The sequence below is a fragment of the Myotis myotis genome, unplaced genomic scaffold (genome assembly GCF_014108235.1).
Source record: "Myotis myotis isolate mMyoMyo1 unplaced genomic scaffold, mMyoMyo1.p scaffold_m19_p_39, whole genome shotgun sequence".
NCBI classification, from domain to species: Eukaryota; Metazoa; Chordata; class Mammalia; order Chiroptera; family Vespertilionidae; genus Myotis; species Myotis myotis.
The window spans coordinates 1,396,522-1,416,405 of record NW_023416345.1 but is presented as its reverse complement, the minus strand read 5'-3'; positions in this window follow the sequence as shown (position 1 = coordinate 1,416,405).

The following is a 19,884-nucleotide window of genomic DNA, read 5'->3' as shown; positions in this document are numbered from 1 at the left end:
GCCTGATGGGTTGAATCAAGTTGAAGCAAGTCTGTGCTGGTCCCAGTGTGGGTACAGAGACAGGAGTGGCTGCGCCGACCAGGAGGCTGGGTGGGGGTCGGGGAGGGGGCCACGCCTGGAGCTGGGCCTGGAAAGTTGAGTGGACATTGGCCGGTAACAGGGAAAGGCAGGACCGGAGGGATCGGGATGTGTTCAGGGCGGCGTCCCTCTAGGAGGTGGGAGTTCCAGGTGCGTCGGCAGCTGAAGCGAGGTTCTGAGATGGCGGCGTCTCTTTATTGTCTCATTATTCTCCACGGAAGATGGGGATGGTCTTGAAACTACCTGGAAATTCAGTGTCCACCCCCTCCACACTCACCCAGAGCAAGGCTCTTCCTGCTCCTACAGTTAGAGAATTGCCGGGTGCTCGTCACACTCAAGAATTCTCATTTCTGTTTTTTTAAAAATATGTTTTTATTGATGTCAGAGAGGAAGGGAGAGGGAGAGAGTGAGAAACATCAATGACGAGAGAGATGCATGGATCAGCGGCCTCCTGCATGCTCCCTACTGGGGATGGAGCCCACGACCTGGGCACATGCCCTTGACCAGGAATCGAACCTTGACCTCCTGGTTCATAGGTGAATGCTCAACCACTGAGCTAATGAGCTAAATGAGTCTGTTGAATCTTGGCAAATCAGCAAGCGTGGAGCAAGTCATACGCGCGGGTGGAAATACTCTGCCCACAAAAGGTGGCACGGGGTTCTTGGCGTCTGTCCTGGTGTCAGCGTTATGCCAGCCTATGTAGTGTGTCCTAGAGGGCTGTGTGTGTGTGTGTGTATGTGTGTGTGTGTGTAGAGGGTTGTGTGTGTGTAGAAGGCTGTGTGTGTATGTGTGTGTGTGTAGAGGGCTGTGTGTGTGTGTGTGTGTGTTGTAGAGGGCTGTGTGTGTGTGTTGAGGGCTGTGTGTGTGTGTGTGTGTGTTGTAGAGGGCTGTGTGTGTGTGTGTAGAGGGCTGTGTGTGTGTGTGTGTGTGTAGAGGGCTGTGTGTGTGTGTGTGTAGAGGGCTGTGTGTGTGTGTGTGTAGAGGGCTGTGTGTGTGTGTTGTAGAGGGCTGTGCTTGTGTGTGTAGAGGGCTGTGTGTGTGTGTAGAGGGCTGTGTGTGTGTGTGTGTGTAGAGGGCTGCATGTGTGTGTAGAGGGCTGTGTGTGTGTGTGTTGTAGAGGGCTGTGTGTGTGTGTGTGTGTGTGTGTTGTAGAGGGCTGTGTGTGTGTGTGTAAAGGGCTGTGTGTGTGTGTGTGTGTAGAGGGCTGTGTGTGTGTGTTGAGGGCTGTGTGTGTGTGTGTAGAGGGCTGTGTGTGTGTGTGTGTGTGTGTGGAGGGCTGTGTGTGTGTGTGTGTAGAGGGCTGTGTGTGTGTGTAGAGGGCTGTGTGTGTGTGTTGTAGAGGGCTGTGCTTGTGTGTGTAGAGGGCTGTGTGTGTGTGTGTAGAGGGCTGTGTGTGTGTAGAGGGCTGTGTGTGTGTGTGTGTGTGTGTGTGTTGTAGAGGGCTGTGTGTGTGTGTGTGTAGAGGGCTGTGTGTGTGTGTGTGTGTGTGTGTGTAGAGGGCTGTATGTGTGTGTAGAGGGCTGTGTGTGTGTGTGTTGTAGAGGGCTGTGTGTGTGTGTGTGTGTGTGTGTGTGTAGAGGGCTGTATGTGTGTGTAGAGGGCTGTGTGTGTGTGTGTTGTAGAGGGCTGTGTGTGTGTGTGTGTGTTGTAGAGGGCTGTGTGTGTGTGTGTGTGTGTAGAGGGCTGTGTGTGTGTGTGTGTGTTGTAGAGGGCTGTGTGTGTGTGTGTAAAGGGCTGTGTGTGTGTGTGTAGAGGGCTGTGTGTGTGTAGAAGGCTGTGTGTGTATGTGTGTGTGTGTAGAGGGCTGTGTGTGTGTGTATGTGTGTAGAGGGGTGTGTGTAGAAGGCTCTGTGTGTGTGTTGTAGAGGGCTGTGTGTGTGTGTGTGTGTAGAGGGCTGTGTGTGTGTGTTGTAGAGGGTTCTGTGTGTGTCTGTGTGTGTTGTAGAGGGCTGTGTGTGTGTGTGTGTGTGTGTGTAGAGGGCTGTGAGTGTGTGTGTAGAGGGCTGTGTGTGTGTGTGTGTGTGTGTGTGTGTGTTGTAGAGGGCTGTGTGTGTGTGTGTGTGTGTGTAGAAGGCTCTGTGTGGGGGGGGGCGGGGGGGATAGCTGGGACGGGACTTCAGAGTCTCAGAGGGAAGCTGTCTGGCAGGCGGATGGCGGACAGGCCACCTGACGCAGTGGAGATCAGTTTAAACAAGAGTGCACCAGGACGGTTAAAGCATTTGGAGGGACATCAGAATTCCATTGCTCCGTTAAAATCTCAGTGTATTGTATCCTATGAATTCTCATTGTGAGGAAATAGCCAACATAAACTTTAATAGCATTAGGTACATGTGACATAATTTAAAATTTCGATATTGGATTTTAATTGTGCGTTTTTCCCTCTAAGCTCAAAACCCCGACTCAGTGTAATGACGGGATAGCATCCCCCTTTGCGTCTTGTGCAGCCTGTTGAGAAGGTCACACAGGCACCCCTCTGACCCTGCGCGGGGAGTCCTTTCACTCAGGGTGCTGTGCCGTCGGTGAGTGAAATAGATGGTGTCAGGGGAGGGACACAGGATGCTCATGGCACAGGCAGCAGCACCTGCCCATCTGCTGGGCCCCCCGGGAGCTCCCGCAGCCGAGAGGAGCGCTGGACCACGTCCAGGGAGGCGCCAACTGCTCGGCGCAGTCCTCCGGGGACGCTCACTCCCCGACATCTGCCAGCTACGGTGACAGCGACCAGATGCTCCCAAGTCACGTCAAGGGCAGCTTTATGGTGGAGCCGGGGAGGGGGGCACCTGGGGGAGTCACTCTGACCAGCCTGGAGGAGGACAGGGAGCATTGGCCTCAGAGCGTGGGGTCCCCGGAGAGGGCGGGTGGGCTCAGCAGGCGAGGTGGGGGCTGGGCAGCGCCGGAGCCCAGGTGTGGGTCAAGCAAGTGCCCGCAGACACGTCTCCCGCGGGTTCTGACATACGTGCACCTGTGGGCCGTGTTGACGGGGACAGAGCTGCCGCTTGTCTCATGAGGATCAGGAATGTTAATAAGTCAACTGTTCAAAAATATAAAGATTGAAGAAAGGGCTTTATCTGACAAAGGAGGCAAAAGCATACCTTGGAGCAGAGGCTGCCTCCTCCATAAACGGTGCTGGGAAAATCGGACAGGTCCGTGCGAGAAAGAAAGATAACGGACCTAGACCACCCCTCACACGTACCCAGGAGTCAACTCAAAATGGATAAAAGACTTACATTTAAGACGTGAGACCGTAAAAGTCCTAGAAGAAACCATAGCAATATGTGAGCCGACACCTCTCCTAGGACAAAGGAAACCAAAGGGGAAATAAACAAATGGGACTAAATCAAAAGAAAAAGCATCTGCACAGCAAGAGAAACCGTCAACAACAGGAAAGAGAATCCACTGCCTGGGAGAACGTATTTGCCAACGTTACATCTGATAAAGGTTAATCTTTTTAATATGTTTTTATTGATTTCAGAGAGGAAGGGAGAGGGAGAGAGAGAGAGAGAAACATCCATGCTGAGGGAGAATCATGGATCAGCTGCCTCCTGCACGCCCCACACTGGGGATGGAGCCCACAGCCCGGGCCTGTGCCCTGAGCCAGAATCCAACCATGACCTTTATTTATTTCCATGCACTTATCATATGTGTTGAAGACGCACAATTCCTAGGGGAAGTTCATAGATTGACGCTACACGGAGCTCGCAGGCCAGGCAAGGGGTTACCATTGTTGGACGATTTCAAGGGGAGACACTTACCTCTAGGGAGCAGATACTTCTGTTCTGGACCCAGACGTGAATGACGAGGGCTTCGTTCCGAGGAGCTTGGCAAAGATTTAGGAGAGTCTCTCCCAGGACAGACGTTAAGATGCATCATGAGGAGAAGAGGGTCATTTCTGCGTCCCTGACAGCGTGGCTCCCACCCGGCTGTTTTCTCTCCTCTCTGGTCATCCCCTTCATCCACGCATCTCGGACTCCTTCCCGGTGTGGCCGTCATGTAGCTGATTTCTAGCTGCAGGCGTCTTCGCGTCCAGCGGCTGAACTCAGGACGCCGGGCCTGTAGGAGCAGAGATCCTGGCTACTGGGAGCCTGGCCCTCGCTGACCAGGTGGCAGGCTACCCCCTCGCCCCCATCCCCCTCCCTCCCCTGAAGGACACCCCCCCGCCCCTGCCACGGACACCCCTCGGAGCTTCCTGCGGCCTGACGTGATGACCACGTGTTGCAGCGGTTGGCGTGCTTCTGTTACTATTCTGGTCAGAACTGTTCATGCGGAGGATGATCAATGACTGAAAATCATCATTAGGTCAAGGACACGATCACGTTAGTTCTACACTCACTCTATCCGTTTCTTTCGCCTGGCGCTGGGAGGGCGGTTCCGGCCAGGAGTGCTCATGAGGGCTTTCCCGGGAGGCGCTGTCCTTGGGGCTGGGAAGGTGGCATTGGAGGGGCTGGTCAAGTCGGGGTCAGAGGGTGAGAGCTGCGAGAGCGAAGGCGTGAGTGAGCCTCCGGGCACGTCTCCGCGGCCTGCGAACGGGGCAGGAGTATGTCCGCGGGTCTTCGCGGCCCTGGCCCCTCCTCAGCTCGTGGCCTTTTCTGTGCCGTTGTTTTATGTGCACTCTCCGTACATCGTGCTTTGTGGTGCCACGTCCTGCTTTTTGAATTAAAAACAATTGCATTTTTTCCCCCAGCAAAACATCCAGAAATCACAGCTATTTATGTTCCATTGCTTTGAACGGACGAGGGATCTCGGAGAGTGAGCGCTGCTAATAGATTGTCAGGAGACCACGCCCGCCAAGGCCGCTGCTCGCATGTTATAAGACTTCCTAAGGGGGTCAGCGGAGAAAGGCGCACAGCACCTGAGCATCCGCGCGAGCTGGATGAGAGTCAGGCTTGGGCCCTCGATCGCTAAGAGGCTGTGAGTCACGTCTGAGCTCGTGGAACAGAACTGAGGAGCGCCTGTTGCGTGCGACGCTCACTGTCAGGCGTCATGGGGGTGCGAGGCGAATCAGAAACACACCTTCTCTGAACGCGTTCCCCTAGGGATTGTGCGTCTTCAACACACGATGATAAATGCACGGAAATAAAGAAACAATTCTCTGGGTATTTATTTGTGTTTGACTTTTTATTCATTGACTTTTAGGGAGAGACAGAAAGAGATTTGTCGTTCCACTTCTGTAGGCATTTATTGGTTGACTCTTGCCTGTGCCCTGACCGGGAATCGAACCCGCAACCCTGGTGGATTGGGCCGACGTTGTAACCCACTGAGCCGCCCGACCAGGGCTCTCTGGGTTTGAAAGCAGGAGAGCTGAACTCTGCCTCGACATACGAAAGAGCTCACCCTGCGAGCTGTTCCTGCCCCGGAGGAGGGCGTGCCGCCCACAGACCCCACGTGGACAGGCGTCCTGCAGGCGGCCTGGCCTTCAGTGGTGCAGGGCTACTTCCCACAGACACAGCCCGAGAGCAGCAGGTCCCCACACAGTCACGTCAGCCCAGGGCGCAGGGGCTGACCCCACAGGCCTCTCACCCCCAGAGGGGGCTCAGCGCTCCCCAGGTGGTAGCTTTTGTCAGACTTGCCCCCCTCCCCCCGGGCGGGGCCTGGGGGACAGTCAGTGGGAGCACAGGGCAGTGTTATCAGCCTCACTTCCCCTGTGTCATGCGGGCGAGTCAGCAGCAGTGGGAAACCCGCCCACACTGGACATTGCTGGGGAAGAGGCAGGACTTGCTGAGAGCGCGTGGAGGCCAGGCCTCTCCAGACGCGGCGAGCAGTTGGCTTTGTTGACGTTGGGAAGAAATTTCTAGAATTCAGCTGTATGCATCGTCATAGAAATGAGATGACACTCTAAGAATTTCCCTGCACGCTGACTCCTAGCTGATGCGGGCATCTCAGAGGTCAGGACTATTTCCGCGCTGAGTCCCGTCAGTGAGAGTCAAGAGTGGCGAGAAGCCAGGCGAATGTGCGTCGTAAGTGGGACATTTTGTTAGAATTATTTTCATTCATGAACCAGATTAATGCTGCCTCACACACTAGAAATTGCACTGTCGTAAGACACTTAAAATTTTTGCACAGTTTTCACTGGAATCATGTGAGGCGAAGTGCTCACATCTTGCTGAATGGGTTGATTTGCTCTAGAAGCTGTGGGTCAACGGAGGGCGGTCTCTCCAGTGGTGTCTAGGAATGTCCGTGGAGGAGTCAGGACGTACAACTCTTATTAGTCTTAGCAGAGACGTTTCCCTCGGGATTAAAGTGCCTCTGAGTACTTGGCTCAGGCAGTTCCATCAGTTTATTCGGTGTAACCTTCCCACGTCGTCTGCGCCTCGTCCTGTGACTCCTCGGGAAGTGTAGTTACCGGCGGTGTCAGCGCGTAAATCACAGCTGCATCTCTTAGGGAATCTAGGCAGCGTCTCCGATCTTTCAGGAAAACGTGACGAAAGCGATGGACGCGAAGCAAGCGCCCTTTTCGACAGGATGCTCTCCCGCCTCTGTTGTTATCAGCTAATGTGCTTGTCCCGTTTGTATTTGTTCTTTACGTTTATCATATTAGCTGTCACCATATTGTTTAAGGGAGCAGGGGTGTTTTTGTTCAGAGAAGATGGATATCTACCCTTGGCTAGCTCTTAACTTAGCAGAGTAAACAGCTCTACCGCATGCAGCAGGCGGCCAGCATCCCAGCCAACCTCGCCGCCTGCCTTCCCCGGTTCACCACGGCCAGGGACCGTCTGCAGCAGGCCGGTGGCTGCTCATCACAGCCTCCCTCACAGGCCGTGCTCTGCCCGTTCTTGTGGCGTTTCCCCGGGGCATTTTCAGATACATTTTCCAGGCAGAGTCTAGCCTGACTGTACCCGGGCTCCGGGTCGGTGGGGGAGCCGGGGGGAGAGAGCACTGCGTCTTTGTTTCTCGGCTCATCCCCTTTCCCTTCCCACCTCATGCGGCCGTTTAACAAGGGGACTCCCTTTCCGAGCTTTGCCCCCTCACACTCTGTCCTTGGATGCACTGGCTCTTAATTTTCTTCTCGTCGCGTCTCATCGTCCAAAAGATATGCACGAAGCCCCACAGGAGGCCAGGCACTGTACACGTGACGGAGGTGCGGCCCTGAGCAAGGTGCACGCGGTGCCTGGTCTCGGGGGTGTCTGTCTGTGGGAGAATTCCCGTTTCCTGTTCTCTTGTAGGAAGAGTTCAGTTGAACGTCTGGGCGCCAGCGATGCCTCTGAAAGCGTCCCATCGAGGTCTGTGGAGAAATTTTTTCGTAGCCTTTGTGTTTGTTTGCTTAATATCCTATATAATAAAAGCCTAATATGCTAAGTGTCTGGTTGTCTGGTCGTCCATTCAACCAATCAAAGCGGAATATGCTAATGATATGCTAAGGTTGCTCAACTGCTCGCTATGACGTGCACTGACCACCAGGGGGTAGACGTCCGACTGGTAGGTTAGCTTGCTGCTGGGGTCTGGCCAATCGGGATTGAGTGAGATGGGCTGGACACACCCTGGAGCCCTCCCACAGTCCCGCCCCAGCTGGCCAACCTCCTGTGTCCCTCCCTGGCCCCAATTGTGCACCAGTGGGGTCCCTCAGCCTGGCCTGTGTCCTCTCACAATCCAGGACCCCTCAGGGGGTGTCAGAGAGCCAGTTTCAGCCCAATCTCACAGGCCAGGCCAAGGGACCCCAGCAGGCCTCTAGTATTTTTATTGATTTCAGAGAAGAAGGGAGGGAGAGAGAGAACGATAGAAACATCCATGATAAGAGAGAATCATGGATCAGCTGCCTCCTATACGCCCCCTACTGGGATTGAGCCCACAACCCAGGCATGTGCCCTGACCTGGAATTGAACCATGACCTCCTGGCTCATAGGTTGATCCTCAACCACTGAACCACACCAGCTGGGCTGACCTAGCCTTCATTGTAATGTACGGTGTATTGTTTGCTATATTCTGAGACCCACCTGATGCCAACAGAAGAGGAGTTAGCAGCAGACCCCTGGCCCCCTTGCTCCCCAGTCTGTGTGTGGAAGGGCTGTGAGGTGTGGTGAGGCCGGGGGCTGTGTGGGCTCCAGTTCCCTCTGTAAGACCTGGTGGCCTCTCCCTGGTCCTGCTCACGTCGGGTCTCCAGCCCTCACTCCTGACATGGAGCTCCTACAACCTTTGCTGTTTTCTCCTTCATGGTGACGATGAGCATCTTCAGCCAAACTCCCCAATCCCATGGCCCATCCAGGTCAGGAGCGGCTGTGGTCCAAGAGCCGCCTCTGGCTGGGCTGCGGGGGGGGGGGGGGGGGGGGGAGCTGGTCCCAGGAAAGGTCACGGGCTTCCTTATCATAATAGTGAATATTTTCCTTAAAGCTGGTTGCAGTGACCCAATAAGAGAATATTATGTAAAAAAGCTCTTTGTACAGACACACACATGCACACATACACACACATACAAATATACATACACACATACGTGTACACATACGGATACATACACACACATACACGCATGCACACATACATATACACAGACATTCACACATGCACACACACATACACATACACGTGTGTGCAAAGCACTCACACATAATATTTTCTCATTGGGTCATTGTGACAAAGTTAATAAATATGTTTACATATAAATAAAGATATCTTTAATATATACTTATGATTTATTTTAAAGTATATAAATGCATATTTTAATATATAAACATTTAAAATATATTTCATTCATGCATTTATTTCTATACATTGTCTATTTTCTATTTTCTGTATAAGTAAATGTTTATTTATGTAAAACACTAGCAGCACAATGCACGAAATTCGTGCACGGGTAGGGTCCCTAGGCCTGGCCTGTGATCAGGGCTGATCTTCCCAGGCTGCCAGCAGCTGGCCCCATCCCCTGCCGCTGATGCTGGTCGCCCTCTGTGTGTGGGGCGACTGGCAGGGTGACTGGGGCCCCACTTGCTTGCACCCTCTTTGGCCTGGTGTTGCCTGCATCTGCCACCACCCACACCCGGTTCCCCATTTCCTATCGGGCAATCAGGGCCTGCAGGCTGGGTACAGCTCCTGCATTGAGTGTCTGCCCCCTGGTGGTCAGTGCTCATCATAGCGACTGGTCGATCCACCGTCTGGTCGATTTGCATATTACGCTTTTATATATATAGGTAGATATTTTTATGTTTATCTACTTGTTTACAAAGCACAAATGTTCTCATTGTAAAACCTGTTATATATTCCATATGTTAGTATATGTTACACATATAATATATATTTCATATACGTGTGCGTATTGTACATACATGGCAATATGTATGTGTGTGTATGTATATGTACGCCTTTTCTTAGGGTTTATTTATGTGCAATGACACATGCAAAGGAGAGAAAGGGAAACGCAGTGAGCGGCCATCTGTCAAGCGGGAACACAGAGGAGATAGATCAGTGGCCGGGCATCCATCTCTCACCTGCGTCTCTGCTTCTATGCAAATGACTGCCTGGGCTCTCCCTTCTTTCCCACGCGTCTCCTGAACGTGGGGATGAGTTACAGGCCTTCCTCCAGGAGCGCCAGCCCAGGCAGTAAATCAGCCGCCTGCACGCTTCTCCGCTTTTCTCTCTGTTTGTTGTAGGGATGCCTCCCACAGGCAGCGAAGACACTCTCCGTGGTGGGCAGGAGGGGGGCTGAGAGCCGCTGCCTGGTGCATGCGGGGTAGCTCCTGTTTGCCGGGCGCCCGCCAAGGGTCAGGAGGGGTTGCCCAGGGGCCAGGAGGGGCCACCCAGGGGCCAGCAGGGGACCCGTCCAGGGGCCAGCAGGGGGCTTCCCAGGGGTCCGCAGGGGACCTGCCCAGGGGCCAGCAGGGGTCACCCAGTGGCCAGCTGGGGGCCGCCCAGGGGCCAGCCAGGAATGCTGGGCTCATGGTGTCTGTCTTCCCTGCTGTTCGCTGAGCCTTGCGGGACCTGTGCTTCAAGCTTAAGCACTGTCTTGCATCCGAGGTTCACGTGGAAGCATGAAGAATGGGGCACAGACAAGCAAATGCAGTACTTGGGTGGGGGTACACCTCTGCACTGGGGGCCTCGGCGTGAGTGCAATGGCGACTGAAGAGGTTGCTCAGAAGTTTTTATTTTGTGATTTTCTTCTTTCGTTCTTTGCTATGATCCAGACAGACACAGATATTGGACGTGCAAGTTACAGACGGGACACATTGTGTGCTACACGCATGTCCACATCATATAGGCACGTCTGCCCATCACTCTTGTATTTCCGTGATTTTCAAACGTGCGCCTATAGCCAGCGCATCCGGGACAGGTTCCCGCTGCTGGAAACGCTCGAGGTCAGGGGATGAGGCTGGGCTGTTAGAGGCCATAGTAAACCCCGACTTCAGTGCAGAGCCGGGAACTGTGAATTCCTGTGCTGCCTCCCCGCTATTCCGCAGCACACGCTGCAGCGGCTGCTTAGAGATAGAGGCTCTGAGAAGGTGCTGATAACTTTGTCATGTCTGAGGCACAATTTAACATTAGCTTTCACGGGCGTTGTACTGCGGTCGCTGCTTTTCAGAGAGGTGCCCTTTGGCAAACGGGCCGCAGGCTTCCTGTACGCTGAGAGGAGAGAATCCGACCGTTCGAGTGAGAGGCGCGGGTGGGACGCGATGTCACCGTCATTGCAAGAACTGATGGAAGTTGTGTTCAAGTCAATACGTTTCCCACTTTCCTGAACTTTCCAGGCTGTTCCAGAAAATTCACAGCAATGTTGCTTTATGCGTGAATCTCGAATGGCCCGAGGATTTACTGGGCCGTTAAGCATGGCCTTTCAGACGGCTAAGCCCAGCAGGAGGGAGAGACCGCCGCTTTGCCAGCACCGTTATCTGTCTTTCTCGCACCACCAATTTCTCTAAAACCTAAAAGCAGTTTCCACAAACAAAAACCCATTCGAGGTCAACTCCGTCCTCATAATGACAGGGGAAATGTTAAATATAAAGATCATAAGGTCAGTTAAAATGTTGGAACTTTTGCCAAGCATTTAGGCAAAGACTGCAACCAGCCTGCCTTCACAATTACATAGAGTCACTGATCGGCTGCCTCCCGCACACCCCACACGGAGGATCGAGCCCACAACCTGGGCATGTGCCCTGACCGGGACTGGAACTGTGACCCCCTGGTTCATAGGTCAGTGCTCAATCACTGAGCCACATCAGCCCCTGCTTCTTTATAAACAAATGGATCGAGTAGAAAAGCAGCCGTTCACTCACTGAAGGTCACGGTGCAGCTCTAAGGTGCTGGCGTGGTGGTGGTAGCTTCCCGTCTTTGTAGACGTCCACGAATCGATTGATTCTGTGCATGGATCCTTTTTCCAAGGCGAATGGTCTACGGGCTGAGCCTTGGTCACAGCAGTTAGTGGATGGGATGTGTTTGCGTCTGCACCTGTGTTTACGTTGCTTCCTCGCCAGGGAGCCCTAGCTCACAGCTGCCTCAAGGTCAGCGACATCAGCACCCCTCAGACGTGGCCGCACAGGCAGCCCCGGGTTCCCTGCTGGGGAAGTGAGGCTGGTTCTCCCAGCTGCTATTTCATTTAGGAAATTAGTTCATAAACAATAGCCTCACTCCAAGACCGTGGTGAATAGGAAGCACCCTTCCTTCCTTCTTCCTTCCTTCCTTCTTGCCTTCCTTCCTTCCTTTATTTATTTATTTATTTTTATTTTATTTTTATTTTTTTTCTGAAGAGGTATAACTTTTTAGTGGAATTTATGTGATACAGTGAGCTCATTAAATATCATTATGTTTCTTATGAAACTGCCCTTTTACTCGTCTCCGTCAGATTTTCCTTTCTCGCTTCCAATTTATGTCCGGGGTACTGTTGGTAGCTAATCCTGCCCCTTTCAGGCACTAGAACAGTAATTGTCAGCTTAAAATGTGTATCTGGTTGGAATGTAATCTGATCTTCACTTTCTCATCCAATTGAAAACGTCTAAATATTACTCAAATAGACCTGTGGACCCCTCTAACTCAGTGAAAGGAAAGGAAATGGCTATATTCTTTCACAATTTCTCCATTCAGTCATTCCACTTCTCTTCCATTCTTTTCCAAGATGAGGGAAGTCAGAGGGAGAAGACAAAAAATATTTTACTGTTCCATGTTTATAATACAGTATTTGTGTCCTATGTGTGGCAAATGTTCACAGGATGGCTCTTTTATAGTATAGTTCTTTTGTAGTTTTGTCACAAATATCCCCAAATTCTTGAAAAGATCATGGAGTTCCTTAAGTGATACAATCTCTGGCCAACGTCTCACACTTCATTTCAGCTCCTGACCTGGTGCTATATTCCACGTGTGTAGTTTGCTATCACTGTGTAGCAAATTACCACAAATTTAGCAGCTTAAAAGAGTACCCATTTATATTCTCACAGTTCTGTTTCTCAGAAATCCAGGCATAGTTACTTGGATTAGCTGTAGGAATCAAGGCATTGATTAATCTGGCCCCTCCTCCGGAAACTTTGGGGAAGAATCTGCTCCCAAACTCGAGCTTGCTGGCAGAATTCAGTGTCTGTAGTTGTAGGACTGAGCTTCCCATTCTTTGCTTTCTGTCAGCCAGGGGCTCCTTTATTTATTTTTAATATATTTTTATTGCTATCAGGGAGGAAGGGAGAGAGAGATAGACACATCCTGATGAGAGAGAATCACGGATCGGCTGCCTCCTGCATGCCCCCTACTGGGATCGAGCCCGCAACCTGGGCATGTGCCCTGACCAGGAATCAAACCCAGGACCCTTCAGTCCACAGGCTGATGCTCTATCCACTGAGCCAAACCAGCCAGGGCTATTTCATATTTATTTATTTTGTGTTGCAGTGGACATTCCATATTCTGTTAGTTTGGGTGTACAGCATGGTGGTTAGGTATTTATATAACTTACAAAGTGATCCCCCCGGTAAGTCTTATACCCACCTGGCAACATAAATAGTCCTGACTCTACTAGAGGCCTGGTGCACGAAATGCATGCACAGGTGCGCACCCCCCTTGGCCTGGCGCCGCCCACTCACCTGCTCCACCATCCCACTGCAGTCCCGCTCTCATCAGGGCCCATCGGGGCCGGCAGTGTCTCCACTGCCACCCGCTGCCAGTGCCGCATCGCCAACACCCACCATGTTCTCTGCCGCCCCCCGGTGGTCAGTGCATGTCATAGCGAGTGGTCGAACTCCAGCTCTCCTGGTCGAACTCCCAGTTGAACGACCGCCCGAGGGGACAATTTGCATATTAGGCTTTTATTAAATAGGATGCCGTGTGCTGTGCTTTGCATCCCCATGACTATTTTTATAACTGCCAATCTGTGCTCCCTAACCCCTTCACCCTTTTCACTCAGCCTGCGGCTCCCCTCCCCTCTGGAAGCCCTCAGTTTGTTCTCTGTGTCTATGAGTCCGTTTCTGTTTTGTTTGATTCCACACACAAGTGAAATCACGTGGTATTTGCCTTTCTCTGTCTGACTGATTTCACTTAGCATAACACCCTCCATGCTGTCACAGCGGTTTCATTCTATGCTATGGCCGAGGAATATTCCATTGTACGTATGTAACACTCCTTCTTTATCTTTAACACACTCTTGCCTGTGGATGGACCCCTGGCTGCTCCCGTATCATGGTTGTTGTAAATAATGCTCCCGTGAGCACAGGGCTGCATGGAAATTTTAGGATTAGTGTTTTGGATTTCTTCAGATAAAGACCCAGAAGTGGAATTGCTGGGTCATAGACTAGACAAACTAAAAGGTTACTTCAGGCCTCACGCGTCCCTTACAGCTGGCATGTAATTTAAACATTGTGTCGCATGTACTGCTTTCAGAGGCATGCACGGGGGGGGGCCTCCTCACGTGTTTTTCTACTGGTTCTCAAGGAAAGATGACATATTTAACAAAAGAAAGTTAAAAGAAAGCCGTGACTGTTTTAAGATCATAGAATCACATTAAATTATCACCGATTTACTCTTTTCTTTCTTTATGAGCTACCTAGAGGCCTGGTGCACAAATTCGTGCACGGGTAGGGTCCCTAGTCCTGGCCAATGATCAGGGACCATCAGGTTCCCTGCCTCCCCGCCTCCCCACCTCCTCCTTCCCTTGCTCTCTCAACTCCCTGGTGCCACTGCTGGTCCCCCACCATGTTCCGCACCACCCCCTGGTGGTCAGCACATGTCATAGCGAGAGACTGAATTCCTGGTCTCCCGGTAGACCTCCCGAGGGGACACCTTGCATATTAGCCATTTATGTCTATAGATGCCTGCGAATTGCCTGAGTTTCCAGTGTCTTCTGCAGAACAATGAGCTGCGCCGTCTGCTTGACGATGGTCCCTGAGCATTGTGTCGGGACCAGTGTGCAAGGCCCATGGACGTGCCAGGAGGGTCGTGCACAGTGGGACGGCTCTCCTCTGACAGAAACAAGCAAAACAAAGAAAAGCACCAAATTTAAATGAAAGGAGCCTTTTCCTCCCCAGATCCAGTGCAGTAACCCCACCTGGGCTTCCTGAGGGATGGACCCCAGTTCTCGGAGGTTGGGGGGCTATGGGTAGCAGAGCTGGTGGCTCCTGGGGGCACCACCTGTCTCGGTACCCCAACTGCTTGGAGGCTACAGAGCAGCTGTTCCAGTCCCAACCATCAGATTCCCAAGACACACTGTTTGGGGGGTGGGGGGGCGAAAGTTCATTTATATTTGTGATGTGAACAAACAATACAACAATTAATAAACAGGACAAGGACATTACCATATTTATTAATAATTAATATTAATAATTGGACACTGGCTTTTGCCCGCCTGTATAACACATTCCATGGAAGGGTAACCTATCGTAGTTTTTGTGTCAATATCTAAACGGGGCTTTCAAATTATTCTTTCCTTTTCCCACCTCAGGCCCTCACCACCCTATTGTCTGTGTCCATGGGCCACACATATAAGTCTGTAAATTATTTAGTTAATCTCTTCCCATCCCTCTCAGATTAGTTCCTTATGTAATTCAAGGCCGTCCAGTCTTCCATCTCTGATCTCCCATTTGAATACAGTCTCAAGGGTTTGTGTACACACACACACACACACACACACACTTTCTCTCCCTGTCCTTTAACCCAGTCGCTGCTGAACGAGGCGGGCAGGGTTATGTTCGGCAGGGAAGTCACTGTGCAATGGTATTTTGAATTATTCTGGTGCTACATGGGCCTCACACGTACTGGAGAGAGGGATGCTGGGAAGCGACTTAGCCTGAGACTCAGGCTAGAGTTTGCGGATGATGCCACGCTTGGTCTAAAAAGAACGATTTGAGTTTATCTGCCATCACAGCACATGATGGAAATGAGGGGTATGAAGAATGGCGCCAAGATAGAGGGCACAGGAATACTACCAGTGTCCCATGGAGCTACTTCTCCTCCTTCTGCTCTCCTCTCGCAAGCGCAGTCACCCTGACGTTCGGGGTCGGGCCTCCAGACAGCAGATTCCGCCCGTTAGTTGTGGCCGTTGGAGGTTCCCGAGTGCCGTCCACGTTGGGGAGTCGGTGGTTTTAAAACATGCAGATGCCCCCCTCCTCGCGGGAAGAGCCCAGTGGCTCCGCGCAGGCGAGATGAATGAACAGCGTCGATACCAGTCCGTCCGAGGCCATAAATACCGTCAGTGCCAGTTGCTCCCTTAGAGCGAGTTGCCTCCACAGACGCTCACTGGCCTCCAGCACGTGTGGGGGATGAGGAGACAATGTCCCCTTTTCCTTCCTCCGTCACTTCTGTGTCTGTAAAGAGGCATTTCTCTCATCTGGGTGACGCTCAGCCTCACCACATGGGAACGTGCCCAAATGGAGACTCAGGAAAGTGTAGCGAGAAGCGTGGTGCCGCCTTAGGAAGGGAAACCCCGTTGGTTCACTGGGACGTGGCTCTGGGCGTCTGTGCCTGCATTTTGCATTTTGACCCTCAGCTTCAGGGACGTGAGCTCCAAGCACAGGGTTGTCGCATCAAGAGCAAAATGGAAACCCGCTGGGACTGGAGGGACCGGGTCGCGAGGTCCGCCCTCTGAGCCCGGCAGGAGCTGCGTCCAGCAGGAGCTGCGTCCAGCAGGTGGTGGTGGTGGGGTGGGGGGGGGGGGGGCTGGCTGAGCAGAGTGCCGCTGCTCCGTCTCCGCAGAGGAAGGTCCCTAGTGGCGCGGGGACAGCACTGGAAAAGCTGCAGACGCCTCGCCTTCCTCCTCAGGCAGGGCGCGTGTCCTTTCCCCTCTCATCCGTTTTAATCTTCGATTCTGCTTCATCTTGGGCTCCACTTAGCTTCACAGGCGGCGTCTTACCTGCCTCCGACTTTATTTACACGGAGCCACGGAGCCATCTCCACCTGGGGATCAGGGCCTCCCCCTGTGAGCCCCGCGGCGGCATCAAGAAGGCAAACAAACGGTGGGCTGATTGCTTGTGGAGCTGGATCGGGAAGGCCCTCTGCCGGCCGCGGCAGGACCCCGGTGCTGCCCTGAATGAGCACCCTGACAGGACAGGAGGCAACCTGGGCTAAGGGCTGCCCTCTGCTCCTTGGGCTTGTGCAGTCAGACCCTGTGCTCCTAGAGGTTGTGCGGTCACACCTTGGGCTCCTAGAGGTTGTGCGGTCAGATCCTTTGCTTCTTGGGGTTGTGCGGTCACATCATGTTCTCCTTGGGGTTGTGCGGTCATACTCTGTGCTCCTTGGGTGGCGATGGCGATGATGGTGATGATGATGGTGATGGTGATGACAGTGATCACAATGATGATGATGCTGATGTCGATATTGAGGATGCTGATGATGCTGATGACATAATGATTAGTAGCAGCAGTAGAATAGTGACAACTCCCTTACTGAGTGTTTATTATGTTCCAAACCCTATTCTAGGCACTAAGCATATATTAGCCGTTACTTTAAAATAATCGATGTGGCTGTAATCTCCACCTTCCTGATGACAAAATGGACCACAAATCAGGTGGGTAACTTGGCCAGGGTTGCGCTGCTTGTAGAAGGTTAAGACAGGATTTCCCCCGATGCCCTGGTCCGGAGTTAGCACCTTTACCCAGCATGCTGACATCTCACCAGATTTATTTCAAATTTTATTCCTTCCCGTGTCTAATGGTTATTGAGTACCTTCTATGACACATAAACATAAATGACCTCTACGTTCAGAGACCTCATTTTCTAGGAGAAGAAAAATATCTTGCTGTCCTGGAAATTTTAATAGCTGCACAAGGCAATAAAAGTTGGGTGCCTGACTCTTTTTTATTGCCCTGAGCCTCGGGTGAGGCATTTAACCTCCCTAAACCGCACTTTCTCATCTGTCAAGCGGACTTCCTGCCATGTTGTCATTGAGTGACACACTGTAGGCGCAAGCACTTTGCAAACTGAAAAGCCACACATATGCCAGGGCATGTCAGGATGCTCTGTTTACCCCAGACCCAAGCACACAGGCTGCTGTCCCTGTTCAACACTCGAGTTTGTTTTTATGTTCATTCATTCAGAAGTAGCCGAGTCCCACATAAAACTAGTCCGTTACATATCTTGTCATTTAATCTTCATAACACCAGGGCTTCTGTTATTACTCAACTCTTAAGATTAGGGTACTGAGGGCCACAGGGGTTAATTAATTCATACACGATGACGCTGCCACTAAATGAAGGAGTAAAGGAACCCAGTGCTTTTATCCCAAAGGCTGTGCTTTTTCTATGTAAATCTTTCTTAAAATTATCGATAATACACATTTTTAACCTTCAGGAATCTCACATTTTTTTTAAAAAAAAAGATTGGATAATGGTATGATTGGAATACGTGTAATATGGTAGCAACAAGGCAGTGACCGAACCGTGCCCTGGTGCAGGTTGTAGGTTAGAGCATCTCCCTGTGGCCTGTTTTCTTGGTTCAAGCGCAGAAGCAGTGCCAACATGGAGCTGGGGCCCTGGGCGTGGCAAAGGGAAGCCCCGAGAGTGTTATGCAGAGTCAGGCGCCCGAGGTGCCCCCCAGCCGGGGAGCCTCGGGGAGAGAGGCCGTGGTGCTGCGGGGGCGGAGCTGCCCTGGGAAACGACCTCTAGCCCTTCCACGGTCCTGGCACTCCCCCCAAGAGTTTACGTCTCGGGGGAGAAGGTCTGTCACGTGCCCACTCCTTCAGTTCGGGGCTGGTCGAGAGGGTGCCTGGCTCTCCCGGCGTCCACAGGGGGGACTGGGCTCGCAGTTTGCTGCCAACAAGGCAGGAGGGAATGAGGGCGGCAATTCTTTTTTTAAAATATATTTTTATTGATTTCAGAGAAGGGAGAGGGAGAGAGAGAGAGAAACTTCAATGATGAGAGAATCACTGACCGGCTGCCTCCTGCACGCACCACACTGGGGATGGAGCCCACAACCCAGGCACGTGCCCTGACTGGGAATGGAACTGTGACCTCCTGGCTCATAGGTTGAGGCTCAACCACTGAGCCACACTGCCGGGCAAGGGGACAGTTCTTTAACGGGGTCAGCATGCTATTAGGAGGATTGTAGATGCGAGACAGAAGCCAACCAATGCCCCACATTGTAAGAAAATGAGGGAGAGCCCTAACTGGTTTGGCTCAGTTGATAGAGCGTCAGCCTGCGGACTGCAGGGTCCAGGTTCGATTCCAGTCAAGGGCATGGACCTTGGTTGCGGGCACATCCCCAGTAGGAGGTGTGTGGGAGGCAGCTGATCGATGTTTCTCTCTCATCGATGTTTCTAGCTCTCTATCCCTCTCCCTCCTTCTCTGTAAAAAAACAATAAAATATATTTTTTAAAAAAAGAAAAGAAAATGAGGGAGAGCCGTCCCATGGAGGAGAAAGTCGTGTGTTCCCGGGAGAGGGCCAGGAAGGAGAGGGAGCAGGAATCTGGAGGTGGTGGATGGTAGGCGGGCAGGCTGGGTTTGGGTCTGGGAAGGTGAATTGATTTGGGAGATGAAACCTTGTATCCTCATGCCTTTCAGGCACCGTGATGACAGGCCTGGGAGAGGCGTGAGCATGGACATGGCTGCGGGCCGATCGCTGGGCTGTGTCCCCCCGAGGTTCACGTGCGGAAATCCTAACGCCCCATGTGATGGTGGTGGAGGCGGGGCCTGTGGGTCGTGATCACACCATGCGGGTGCGCCCCCTGGAGGGGTTAGTGTCCTTATAAAAAGGTTCAATTGCAGGACACGTGAAGGACTAGCTGCATGCTGAGCGAATGGATGTACAAACACACTCAGGTGTTGAACAGGGAAAGCAACCGACATGTTTTGGGTCTAGAGACCCCAGAGCTCTTGCCATGCGAGGACAGTGAGGAGGTGGCGCCTCCGACCGGGAAAGCTCTTATCGACGTGGAATCTGCCGGCGCCGTGGCCCTGGGCTCCCAGCCTCCCGACCGTGAGGGATTATCTTCTCCTCTGGGGGAAGCAGCCAGTCTGTGGGGCTTTTGTTTCAGCAGCTCAGACGGACAGAGACAGACCCTTGCTTCATTTCTTCCTCTGCAGGGGATGGTTGAACACCGTCTCCCTTGGCAGGTCAGGGAGCGGCCTGCACTGAGACCAGCCCGAAGGTGTGGGGTCGGCCTGCGTGTGCGTCATTCACCCCCAGGAAGTGCCCCTCACAGCAGAGGAGACGCGGCAGGTGCTCCCGGGAGCCGGAGTGGAACTCAAAGCGAGTCCACATGCAAACATGCACGGCATTCCTTTACGCCTCCTGCTGGATCTTAAAATTTATGTGAGTTTTGAGCAGAACCTCTCTGGAGATCCAGACCAGAACTTGGCTGGAGATCCTGGCTGGAGATCCTGGCTAGGCTGCTGATCAACTGAACACTGTCTCCGTGTCCTTCCTTCTTCGCCGACTCCGTCTACGCCTTTGGGAACCCCTGGACCTGCTGGGGCTGGACCCCGGCAT